We start from the raw sequence: 12,112 nt of genomic DNA, 5'->3' as shown, positions 1-12,112 counted from the left end.
CAAGAGCGGAGATACAAGACAATAGCTTTGGCTCTTTTTCAGTTTGTTCTTGAGTATAGGGATCCCGCACTATTAAGAGGGGATCGTCGGATTTCGTGAAAGACTTGCTCAAAACCCACAAAATATCCTCTCACATCATCTCTGTTTCATCTCTAATTCTTCCTCTACCTTGTGCATAAAAACTGGTGTGATCGTGAGCTAGTGGGCTCTGCTATCACCGAACGTCCAATATTCTATGGACGTCCGACCTCTCATAGCCGACCAGGCATCTGGCTCTCTCCGGATGTCCGGTGCATCTTCACAGAAAATGAATATCAGAAATCCGGTCCCCACCAGACGGCCGGTCACTAGATGTTCGTTCTCCTCCAGAAATCCGGTACAACCTCAGCAGAATGCTTATTAATGGATTTCAGGTCCTCACATTCCGGACGACCGACACATTCCGGACGTTCGATGGTTGTGTGTCTCATGGTACTTTATGGCTTGGTTGGATTCCCAACAACCGGACGACCGGCGGCCCGGCCGGACGTCCGGTCCAATCTGTGCCACCGGACTTTCGATACTCACCGGACGTCCGACAACTCCAGTGCACTAAGTGGCTCAACGGTCGGTTTTTACACTACTACTATATATAGCCTCCTCCCTCCCACAAGAGAAGGTTGACCATTTACTTTGAACTTTCTAAGAACACATCTCACTCCCTCTCTTGATCCCCTACACCGAATCCTAGATCCCCAAGGGATTTGGGAACATTTGAGAGAAGTTCTCTAATCAAGTGATAGATCCACTCCTTCCCCTTCTTCTCACCAAAAGAATTCGTGATTTGAGCAAGTTCTTGAACATTTTCCGTCATTCCTGTTACTCTTGGAGGTTGGAGACTCCTAGGCGGTAGGAGTCATTTGGAGAGGAATCAACCATTATGATTACCCTTGGAAAGTTGGTGAGGGTTTGGAGATCACCCCGAGGTCTACCACTAGTGGTTGAGAAACGACTTCGTGGTTTTGTCTCAAAGGGAAAATAGGGTGAGCCTTCGTGGCATTGATGTGCCGTCGTGGTAACATCCACCTCTCTAACGGTGACGAAGCTTTCCTCCAAGGAAGTGAACATAGACATACATCCTCGTCTCACGCAGCTGCGGTTATTCCTAACCCTAACTCCCTACTTGTGGTTACTTGTCTCTTGTCCTTACTTATATCATATGTGCTTGCTTACTCACATACTTTTGTTACTTGTTTATCTTGCTTAGCTCTTAGCATCATACTTGCAATTGTTAGGCCCACTTCCATAATCCGCATTATTGCCTAAAATTGCTACGTAATGATTAAAATTTGTAATTGTACCTATTCACCCCCCCTCTAGGTCCACCTCGATCCTTTCAGCATGGGCATCCATTGCCGCATCTTCCACGGCTCCGCGTCGTTCCATTCCTAGGCCTCACCGTCGTCCACCACTTTGGTGCTCTCGGCGCGGCGTGGTCAATGTGGTGAACGAAGGACAACCATCGAAAGAGGAATTTAGGCGGTGAGGCTGACAGCTGGACCCACCACCTACATCTTCCAACACAAGGAATTGCCTCCTTATTACTCGCAAAATAAAAATGATTCCTCCCCCTGACAGCTGAGACCCACCAGCTATATCTTCGCATGCAAGGAAGTGCGTCCTTATCCTCCTTGACAGCTGGGACCCTCCCGGTCGAAGCTGAAGTGACCGTTGGATGTTAAATGAACAGAGGTGTTGCATCTTCAACCTCTGGTCTTCTTGCTCCAGCCACCCAAACCAGGGCCGGTATTGTCGCCTGCTCCTGCCTCCTGTGGCTGGTTGTGCTGCCGCGCAGGCTTCACCGCCCCACCCTACTCACATTGCTGGCCTGGCAATCCCTGTATTCACCCAGACCTCCTGTTATTCTCCAGCGATGGAAGCTTCACATAGTAGCCGGACCAGTAAACCCTCGTACTCCCCTCCGCGTGGGAAACAACTACAGAGTCTTCCTCGGCTCCTGGTCATTCCCTTCCTAGGCCTCACCGTCTTCCATTGCCTCGGTGCTCTCGGTACGGCGTGGTCAACGTGGTCAAGGAACAACTTCCATCGGAAGAGCACTGTACGTGGAGAGGCTGACAGGTGGGTCCACAGCCGCAACAAGGAAGTGCCTCCTTATTACGCGCAAAATAAGGATTCCTCCACCTGATAGCAGGAACCCACCAGAAGTGCCTCCATATTAGGCACGAAAAAATGATCCCTCCCCTTAAAAGTTGGGACCCACCAGCTATATCTTCGGACACAAGGAAGTGCCTCCATATTAGGCATGAAAAAATGATTCTTCCCACTGACAGGTGGGACCCACCAGCTATATCTCCACATGCAAGGAAGTGTGTACTTGTCCTCCCTGACAGAAAGGACCCACCCGATCAAAGCGTACGTAGCGTTGTATGTCCGATCGCGAACATGTATGTACATACTGGTCGATTGGTCTCTCTGCAATGATGAACCGTGGCCGAGCAAGTAGCGTGACGTGAAATAGTAGAGCCCCGGCGTAGCAGTTCAGGCAATCTAGTTAAAACCGTGTACACGTATGTACAACCAGATACCAAAATATACAACCACATACGTACATCCAGGCGAGGTCTCAAACGCCTACTCGCGCATACATACGGCCAAGGCTCGTGTACATGGAGCGGCACCGGATTACAGCAACGGCCTCCTATTCATCGGCAGCCAGTCGGCTGGGTCAAAACGGGGAAACTGCGTCGTGTTCATCTGGAGGCAACAAAATGTGTCGTGTTCATCAGAATCCAACCGGCTTGGATGGGACAGCCGAAACAAGGCCTGGTATACCGCAGAAAGAAGGAAATGGCCTTCCGTTCGACCGTCTATGGTCGAAACGGGATCCTGTTCATCGGGAGGGGTTTGGCGTACCACAAAATAGAGGAAACGAAATTCAGTTAGGCCGCCACCCAAATCCTTCCCTAGACCCTGTCATTTTCATCCTAGCCCAAATCCCAATATTCTTTTCCTTGGGAATATTCCTTTTCTATTAAAGGAATAGCCCAAATTGCCCTAGGTTGTGAAGCAACCTTAATTTCCATCACTCCTAAAATTCCCAAATAATTCTCATAAATTGTTTGGGTCATATCTTTCTCAAATATGGCAAATATTTCATTTGTCATGTTTATCATCATGCTCAAATAATTCATTTCCTATTCTGCCCTAAATGGCAGAATGTGAAGCAAGTACCATTTATCTTTTCCCAATTGACCTCAAACTCCTTGGACACCTTTTCCTGTCCATATAATTGCCACATGCCAAAGTGCAACCTCATTTGCCTAGTAATCATTTAATTATGATTTTCCAAAGTTCCTGTCTGAGGGAACTGGTTGTGAAGGCAAATGAGTTGCCATTTTGCATGATCTCTCATATCATCATATCATAGCCCTCCACCAAATAATAGCTCATGTCATGCCTCCATGTGAGCTCACCTTCAATTCTTTGATTCTGCCCAAAATTTCAGATTGTGAAGCAAGTATATTTTATCTTGCTCCATTATGGTTGCCAATTTTTCTAGGCCTTCGTTTACCCATATAACTTACCTCCACCCATTTTCGGCATGTTTCATCAAGCCATTTATCCTTTAGAATTTTTTCAAGTTTCTGGTCAGTGAAAATGTTTGTGAAGGAAGTACCATTTCTGTTTATCCAATTGGTATGAAACCTTTTGTAGCATCTTCATATGTCCAAACAAGCCTGGCTTGCCAAAGTTCAGCTCAAGTGGCTTCTCCATTTGAGAGCATCATCATGATCTTCATTCTGGACCAGATTTGGCAGTTGTAAAGCAACTCCATTAATCCTTGATCCAAATCCTGTCCAAGTTACCAGGATGTAAGTCCTTCTTACCTGAACTTACCAGACAACTCCATTTGATCCAATCACCTCCCTGTTGAGCAGCAGTACACGGTCAAGTTTACTACAGTAAACTTCAGGTGTTAACTGTCATTCAACCGTGTCACTTTTAACCAATCTACCACCACGGTTGCAACCTCCCCAGTAAGGACCAACCCCTAGACAACAATTGCCAGCCATTTGGCTCTTCTTGATGCTAGTCTGCGCGGTGACCACCGTTTTGACGTGCAATGGCCGCGCCCAAACGTTGTTTGTGCTGGACCCCCTCCTCCTCTCGGCGTCTTCGAGCTCGTGAGCATGTCCATTGTCCTCCTCTCGTCGTCGCCGATCACTTGTACCCCTGTCCTCCTCCGTGCGCTTGCTCACCGACGCAAGCCGCCGCGCGTCCACGAGCGCACAGTGCCGATAATGCATTAATGGCATTCGGATCCTTCTCTCTGCGCTCCCTTGGTCTCCTCTGCCCCGTGAAGCTCTCCCTTGTGCCTTTCCCGTCGCCTTCCCCCGAGCTCGAGCGCGTGCACACGCGTCCGTGGCGGTGCCAGCTCGACCTCCTCCCCCGCTGGCTATTTAAGCCGTCCCTGAGCACCTCCGATCTCAGCAACAGCCTCACAACCCTCCTCCGGTCCCGCCTAGCCATCCCCTCCAGCCCAAGGAGCTCTCTGTAGTCTCCATTGCCGCCATGGCCGCCGCACGGCCTCGGCTAAATTCGGCCGACCCGAGCTGTCTCCCTCCCTCCTGACCTCACCAGAGGACTGCCCGGACCCCATAGCTCCTCCCCCAACCCTCCATTCGTCGCCGGAACCACCATGGCCGCGGGTCTCCTCCTACCCGAGCCCTCGCTCGCGCCCTCTATTCCCGTGCGTCGCCGCCTCCCTACTCCTCCCCGGCGCCGGACGACCCTCTAGATGGATGCGGCAGGCCTCTGCGCACCCGCCGGTGCCATCAGCCAGGCGGGAGATGGCCGGAGCCGGCCGGGTCCTCGCCGGCACCGCTCTGCCTCGCCTCGCTCCTGTCCTCGATCGGGAGGAGGAAGACAGGCGCACGAGGAGAGAGAGATGGCTCCGCGGGCCCCGCACGGCAGCCTCAGCAGCGTTGACCCGGGGCGGGCAGCGTGGATAAGTGACGTGCCCCACAGCACGTGGGACCCACCTGTCAGCCGCACAGCGCCGCGGCCCCGCCCTGCTGACTGGATAAGTGGAAGCGTACATCCAGAAGTACGTTTTCATCTTAAGTAAGCGTATTTTCCAGTGTGTACGTTTTCTTTCAGGGGAAGCGTATTTCCGTTCTTCTTCAACCCCGAACACGTTTTCCTTTCAGTGAAAGCGTATTTCTCTGATTGCGCTTTCTGCTTTTCTGTCCAGGCCCAGATTTTGAAGTTTTTCATTACAGATGGGTCCCTGGCAGAAAACACCTCATATCTTTTTAACCACAACTCCAAATGTGGTGATTCCAAAGCTCATTTCTTCGTCTCGTCGAACCCGCTCTGTTGGTTTCATTTTCACTATGGTTTGACACTATCAAAATGACCTTTTTGCCCTTGCACGTAAACAGCCCCTCCGAGAGAGAACTGTTTCCGGCAAATCTTTCCTCGGCTTCACCGCACTTCTTCCCGGAGTATTCTTCATCCCCAGGCAAGCCACCGTACCCACTTGTATGATAGTCATGCAGTAGCCATGGTTTTCAACTCAAATATTTATTAAATGATTGCTTGTTTAAAAGATGGTTATCGTTGTTTCGGTAATGTTTCTGGGTTAGTGCTTACTTGTTTGTTATGTTGTTATGCACATGGTTACCATGCCCTGCTAGTTGTTAGTATTACTTTCATATTGCCATGCTTGATAGTAGTACATGTTGGGTTGGTCATGCTCTTCGGTGCATGACTAACGTCGGTTACCGAGTACTGTTAATAGGCATTGTTCGGTTGCTGTTAGTTGGTTAAGTGTTACTCGGTGATGTTATTGATAAGTTCTTGCATGTTATTTATGGTTAATGCTAGTGGTCATGTTATGTTATACTATGAGTAGTGTTGCACTTGTAATATTTATGCTCGTCATTATGCCATGTTCAGTTTGAGATTATTTCACAGTTGATATGATGGACAGTTGTGTTGCATCCTGTGCTTATGTTGATATCATGCTCATGCTTTGTAAATGCATCATGTTATTTTATCATGACTCAGCATATTGCATTCAAGTTTAAACGGATTTAATTGAACTTGAACAACTGTTGGCTGAGTCATGGTGCCGCCAGATCGAAACTGACCAGTGCAACCACGCTTACCATATGGGTAAGGTCCTAACTGGGTCTATTGTCATGCATCTCGCCGGTGCCTCCAACTAGGGAAGGTTATGGGCGTGCGTACCCTGGCCCGGTAAGCAGACATAACCTTGTGTGCCCGTTGTTTTTATGGATCCGGTCCTCGTGAGGGGGTTTTCCCCGTGAGGGAGTTTGAGCACGATGGTGGTCGGGGTGTCTTTGGTAGACACGGGGCCACCCAGGACTAACACAGTTGGGAGTGGGTCGGAGTGGCCGGGAGAGTGTCATGACAATAGATCGGTTTTGTCGGAACGCCGTTGGTCCACCTGAATGGGAGTGCAAGGCCATGGGTTCCGTGGTGTGGGTACAGTGTGCTAACCTCTGCAGAGTGCATATTAATCTATCGATAGCCGCGCCCGCGGATAAGGGCCCAGTTCGTGTCGGTGCCACTGTGAGTCAACAGTATTAATAATAACTTGATTAATAACAACCCCGGTTCGAAGATGAGATAAGTTGGTTGTGATCGCCGTAAGGATCATGGGCCAAATATTGGTCGTGGTTGTGATCGCCGTAAGGATCACGGGCCAAATATTGGTCGTGGTTGTGATCGCCATAAGGATCACGGTTTGAGACCAAGTGTTGGTCGTGGTTGTGATTGCCGTAAGGATCACGGTTTGAGACCAAGTGTTGGTCGTGGTTGTGATCGCCGGAAGGATCACGGTGGTATCGAGGATACCGAGTTGTTGGATATTCGTGATGTTGTGCGAGAATCATGGGTAAAGATCAAGCTCCTTGTGGTCATTTAATGATTACTATGGTATTGTTTATACCAAGCTTGATTTGATCCTGAGATAATCGTGTGATGTCCGAGGTTGGTAAGTGCTGCGAGTGATGGTTACGAGATAACCCGAGCAGAATAATTGGTGCATGTAGTGTTATCATGTTGCATGCTAGTATCATCAGATTCATATGTTCATGCTATGCTCATATTGTTATAGAGGTATCATGTTCAAGTTGCCTTTGGATTCTTAGTGGGTATTATGATTATTTTTATGATGGTAGCTGGTATTATTTTGGGAGTACTACTTTGGATGTCATGTTGTTCATGTCATGTTATTATGAGGATCTCATGTTAATTCCTGCTTAACCTGTAATTTCCATGTTGTTGTTTGTCTTGAATGCTTCTGGTTTATTGTGAGCTTGCAAGTACATTCAATGTACTGACCTGGCGTGTCATGCCAGCTTGCAGGTCGTGCCTGGATTGCATGCTTGTTTGCCGTGGATTCTTTGTTTGCGAGCTAGGATAAGCGTTCCAGCCAGAGTCCCTGCGGATTGGAGTTCACCACCATCATCGTTGTTCCGCTGCCACTAGTTTTTCCGCTGCTAGAGTTATTCCGCTGCTTCGAGTTGTTCTGCTGCTTGCATAGAGCAACTGAGGATGGTGTAGTGTCGTCGTGCCGATGTTATTCATTGTAATATCGGAGACCTTGTAATCATATTCGTGTAATAATAGAAAGCTGGTTTGTTCGATGCTAAGAAGTGTCGTATTCCAGAAGACTTCTCCTCGATCTCTGGGCTGGAATATGGGGTGTTCCGGTTTTCTCTGAGCCGGGGTGCCACAAGGCAGTTTGCCCAGGTTCGGGCCACCTTGCGGTGTAAGACCCTACTCCTGCTTTGTGGTGGATTAGCCTCGCGATGGGCAGAGGATGAACTAGTACATGGGAAGAACAGCCTCCGGAGGTCAGTTCTTGTGTGTGAGCCGGTAAGGAAGCAGTGGATTCCATCCCCTCCGTATGGTGGTGGCTAACCTATATTTATAGTGGCCTTGGTTCTCTTCCCCCACAATGAAGGCGGGAAGGGATCCCACAACGGCCAAGTTTGAAGGGAGACAAATAGTACACCTTATCCTGACGAAAGGGGGTCTTCGCCTGCAAAGCTTCCGGTCGTGACGTCGTGCTGGGCTCGGCGATGACCTCCGTCCTGCCGTCCTAGTGGTCTTGGTCTTGTAGCATGAAAATGGAAACCTTTAGCTGATTCCTCGGGACTCCGCGCCTGCGCTTGCCTCTGTACCACCAAAGAGGAAAGCTATTGTACTGCGCCCTCTGGCGCCCGCCTGGCCTTGGTCGTCATGTCTTGCGTCACCTTAACCTCATGAGGTGAGCGCCTGCATAGGAATCTCCGCTCCTCAGGAGCCAGCCTAGGGAGGCCGCTCCCTCTGGAGGTCTTGGCGTCGTCCGCCTCGCAAGGCATGGCCCCTCACAAGGGTATTGTGTTGTCGATGCTGAAGATGGGCCGTACCAGGCCATTAATGAAGCCACGCCGTGGGCCGCAGGCAGCCAAGTAAGGGTACCCTGGTTCCTAGAACACCGATAATAGCCCCTAGGCCCAAGGCATGCTCGGAGTTGTCTTCGAGGCGATGCCAAAGGGCAAGGGCGAAGCGCCGCAGGCCCTAACCGCCTATGGACCCGGTCGACGCGTGGCGCTTGATGGGACGTGGTGTTGGGGAACGTAGTAATAATTCAAAATTTTCCTACGTGTCACCAAGATCAATCTAGGAAATGCTAGCTAGGAGAGAGAGGGAGTGCATCTTCATACCCTTGAAGATTGCGAAGCGAAAGCATCACAAGAACGCGGTTGATGGAGTCGTACTCGCGGCGATTCAAATCGCGGAAGATCCGATCAAGCGCCGAACGGACATCGCCTCCGCGTTCAACACACCTACAGCCCGGGGACATCTCCTCCTTCTTGATCCAGCAAGGGGAGAGGAGAAGTTGAAGGAGAGCTCCGGCAGCACGACGGTGTGGTGGTGGAGCTGGCGGTTCACCTGCAGGGCTTCGCCAAGCACTACGGAGGAGGAGGAGGTGTTGGAGAAGGGAGGGGCTGCACCAGGGAAGGGGGTGTGGCCGCCCTCTCTCTCCCTCACTATATATAGGGGGAGAGGGGGCGGCGGCCACAGGGGAAACCCTAGATGGGTTTGGGCACCCCCATCCCTAGGAAACATGCGCCCAAGCCGGGAGGGGTGGCTGCCCTAGGAGAGGCGCCCCCACCTCTCCAGGTTACGTGAGATGGGGTGGGAGGGGCGCACAACCCCTTAGTAGGATGGTGTGCCCCCTCCTCTTGGCCCGTAAGGCCCCCCAACGCTTACCGGGTCCTCCGAAACTCCTTTCGGTCATGCTGGTCGAGCATCATGAAGCATATGACTAGCACATTTAGGTCTAACCCACTTCCTATGCAAGGGATTTTGTGAGAAAACAACTTATGGGAACAAGAATCAACTAGCATAGGAAGGCAAAACAAGTGTAACTTCAAAACAATCAACACATAGAGAAGAAACTTGATATTATTAACATATGTAAGGGCATAAGTTCCTTTCTCATAATAATTTTCAGAGGCATCACGAATGAATTCAACAATATAACCATGGGCCTCTCTGGCTTGGCGTTCGTTTGGACTCCGTTTGATATTGATTTCCTACGATGTAAAAAACAAGCAAAAAACAGCAACTGGCACTGGGCACTGGTTCAATAGGTTAATCCCAAGAATGATAAAATAACATCATGCATGGGTGTGTGGGTTCATCAACTTTCCAAAAACAGCAACTGATGTATCAGTGAAGCATAGTACACTTGCCCGGGAGGGGTTGCCTTAGGGTAGTAGCGACTACGGGCGTATGGGGGTGTGGGTTCACCAACTTTCCAACCCTTTCTACGGTTGCCATGGGCCTCCTTTTATAGATCAAGGGGTCACCAAAATGGCAAAGTAGTCATTATGCACTGATATGGTAGCAAACAGTGCTATCATACCTAACTCTACGGGCTGACTGGGCGCATTAAATGCACCACTTAGTGTCACATCACTGGTTGGTCGGCAAGGCTTGCCGGGCTATCTTGCTAGCTCCGCGCCTGTTCTCTTGACACGTCGCAGGACGGGTGTCATTTGTGGGTTTCTTCTGTAGGAAATAGCTGCCATGTGCCGAATGGCTGACACTTAACAACCTTGCGGCTTGACACTGCATTGATCGATGACGTGAGTCGTGCTAGGGTGGTTGGTGAGGTGGTTTTACCTCCGGGAATCCCGGCAGGCCCTGCCGGGGCGCCTCGGGCGCCTACTTCTGGGGGTGGCCTTGCCCCTTGCAAGGGAGGCCATTCTCTTGGCGATATAGTGCTTCTCTGGCTTGGCCTTAGTCTCTCTGAGCTGCATGCTGGTTCTTTGAATCTCTTGGTTTCTTATATCCTGGCTTGGGTTGGCGCATCAACCTTGGTCTTGTGCCTGTGCACAGTCTCGGCAATAGACCCAGGGTTTGTTGCACCGACAATCTATGTACTATGGTCACTGTATAGTCTATATCATTCTAGTTTATGTTGCCAAATCAAGATAGAGACACATTTCAAATCATATCTTTGTAAGACACAACAGCATAGACAGAATATAAGTGTGGGAAAGTACACAGCACTAGCAACACTTGTAATGTGCATGACATGAGGACATAATTGTTTATACAACTGAAACTGAAATCAACATAGAGCAAGAAGTTAGAACAATAATCTAGTTAAAGAAATAGTTTTAAAACATCCATGTTGCACCATTGGAGTTTCAATTGGATCCTTCAAATTCAAATTCAAAATTAGTTGCTATTAGTGATGCGAGAGGAAAGGGGTATGGACCATAGCTATGGAATCTGACCTGAGAACAGTTGCTCTTCTACTTTAAACATGCATTTTGGGTTCACTGAGGTGGTATTCATTCTTTGGGCACTAAAGTTGCTTTACAAACTACTCGTGTGGGGGTACTCTATGGTGGACATGGTGCTGTGTCAACTAGAAGTGGGTTACTATCTACTGGGGTTGGGGTTTGATGGGGTGTAGCTGGTTCTCTGTCCAATGGTGGAGGTGTACAATCTGGAAGAGTCTCGATTATGTGTGGTGGGGCTAGTTCGTGGGCCAGTACAACCATGGTTCTATCTGCATCGATGGGTAACACCATATTTTGTGAAGAACGGATTTTTAGTCTCTTAGATACTGCCATCACCCCCTCCAATTAAAATGGTTGATAAACAAGAAAAGAAATTGAATGTGCAGACATTGTATGATAGACAGATGTAGTAATTCACATATAGGTTGTCTAACCAAACAGGATAACATAACACAATTTCACATATATGATGGCTAACTAAACAAGATAGCATGACACAATTTCAGATATATGATGGATAAAACTGGATATAATGGCATAATTCAACATACAATGAGTATATGAATAGGATGACATGACATAACTATATGATGTCTTTCTAAAATAGGTCGGGATGAAATAATTCACATACATGTTGTCTAAGTATATAGGATGGAATGATATAATTCACATAATTGATGACACACTAAGAAGCTAGCACTCGCATGTATGATCTCTAAACTAAGCAGATAGCATTAAATATTGTGTATACGATGTCTTAACTAAGCAATGCAACACACCATATGCATGATATGGGAAATATAAACATTGCAAGTTAGAGCATACACTTCAAGTGGGATATAGGACTGGTCATCTATCTCTGAATCCTCGTCTGAGGATCTACCCGTAACTAGCAAGATATATTCTTCAACAGGTACCATTCACTTCTCTGAAGACCTTGTTTTCACTCTAGATTTTTCCATAACCGCCTCAAATGGCTGATACACATGAAGTGTTGTTCAATATACACAGATTGTCGACAAATGGAATACGTAATGAAAAAAGGATGGCATGAGATAATTCACATATGTGATGCCTGGCTACATAGGATGGTGGTGCATAATTCAAATATATGATAACTAGCTAAAAAACATGGCATTGCATAATTCACATATCAGATATAGAAAGAAAAATAGGAGGCATTCACACAAAGCATGTCTAATATAAGCAGATGGCATGACAATGCAAGACACCATATGCATGAATGAGCAATATAACCCTGCCAAGTTGGA

This window comes from Triticum dicoccoides, chromosome 1A (genome assembly GCF_002162155.2).
Source record: "Triticum dicoccoides isolate Atlit2015 ecotype Zavitan chromosome 1A, WEW_v2.0, whole genome shotgun sequence".
NCBI classification, from domain to species: Eukaryota; Viridiplantae; Streptophyta; class Magnoliopsida; order Poales; family Poaceae; genus Triticum; species Triticum dicoccoides.
The sequence above is the reverse complement of the archived record's forward strand: the minus strand, read 5'-3'. Positions refer to the sequence as shown.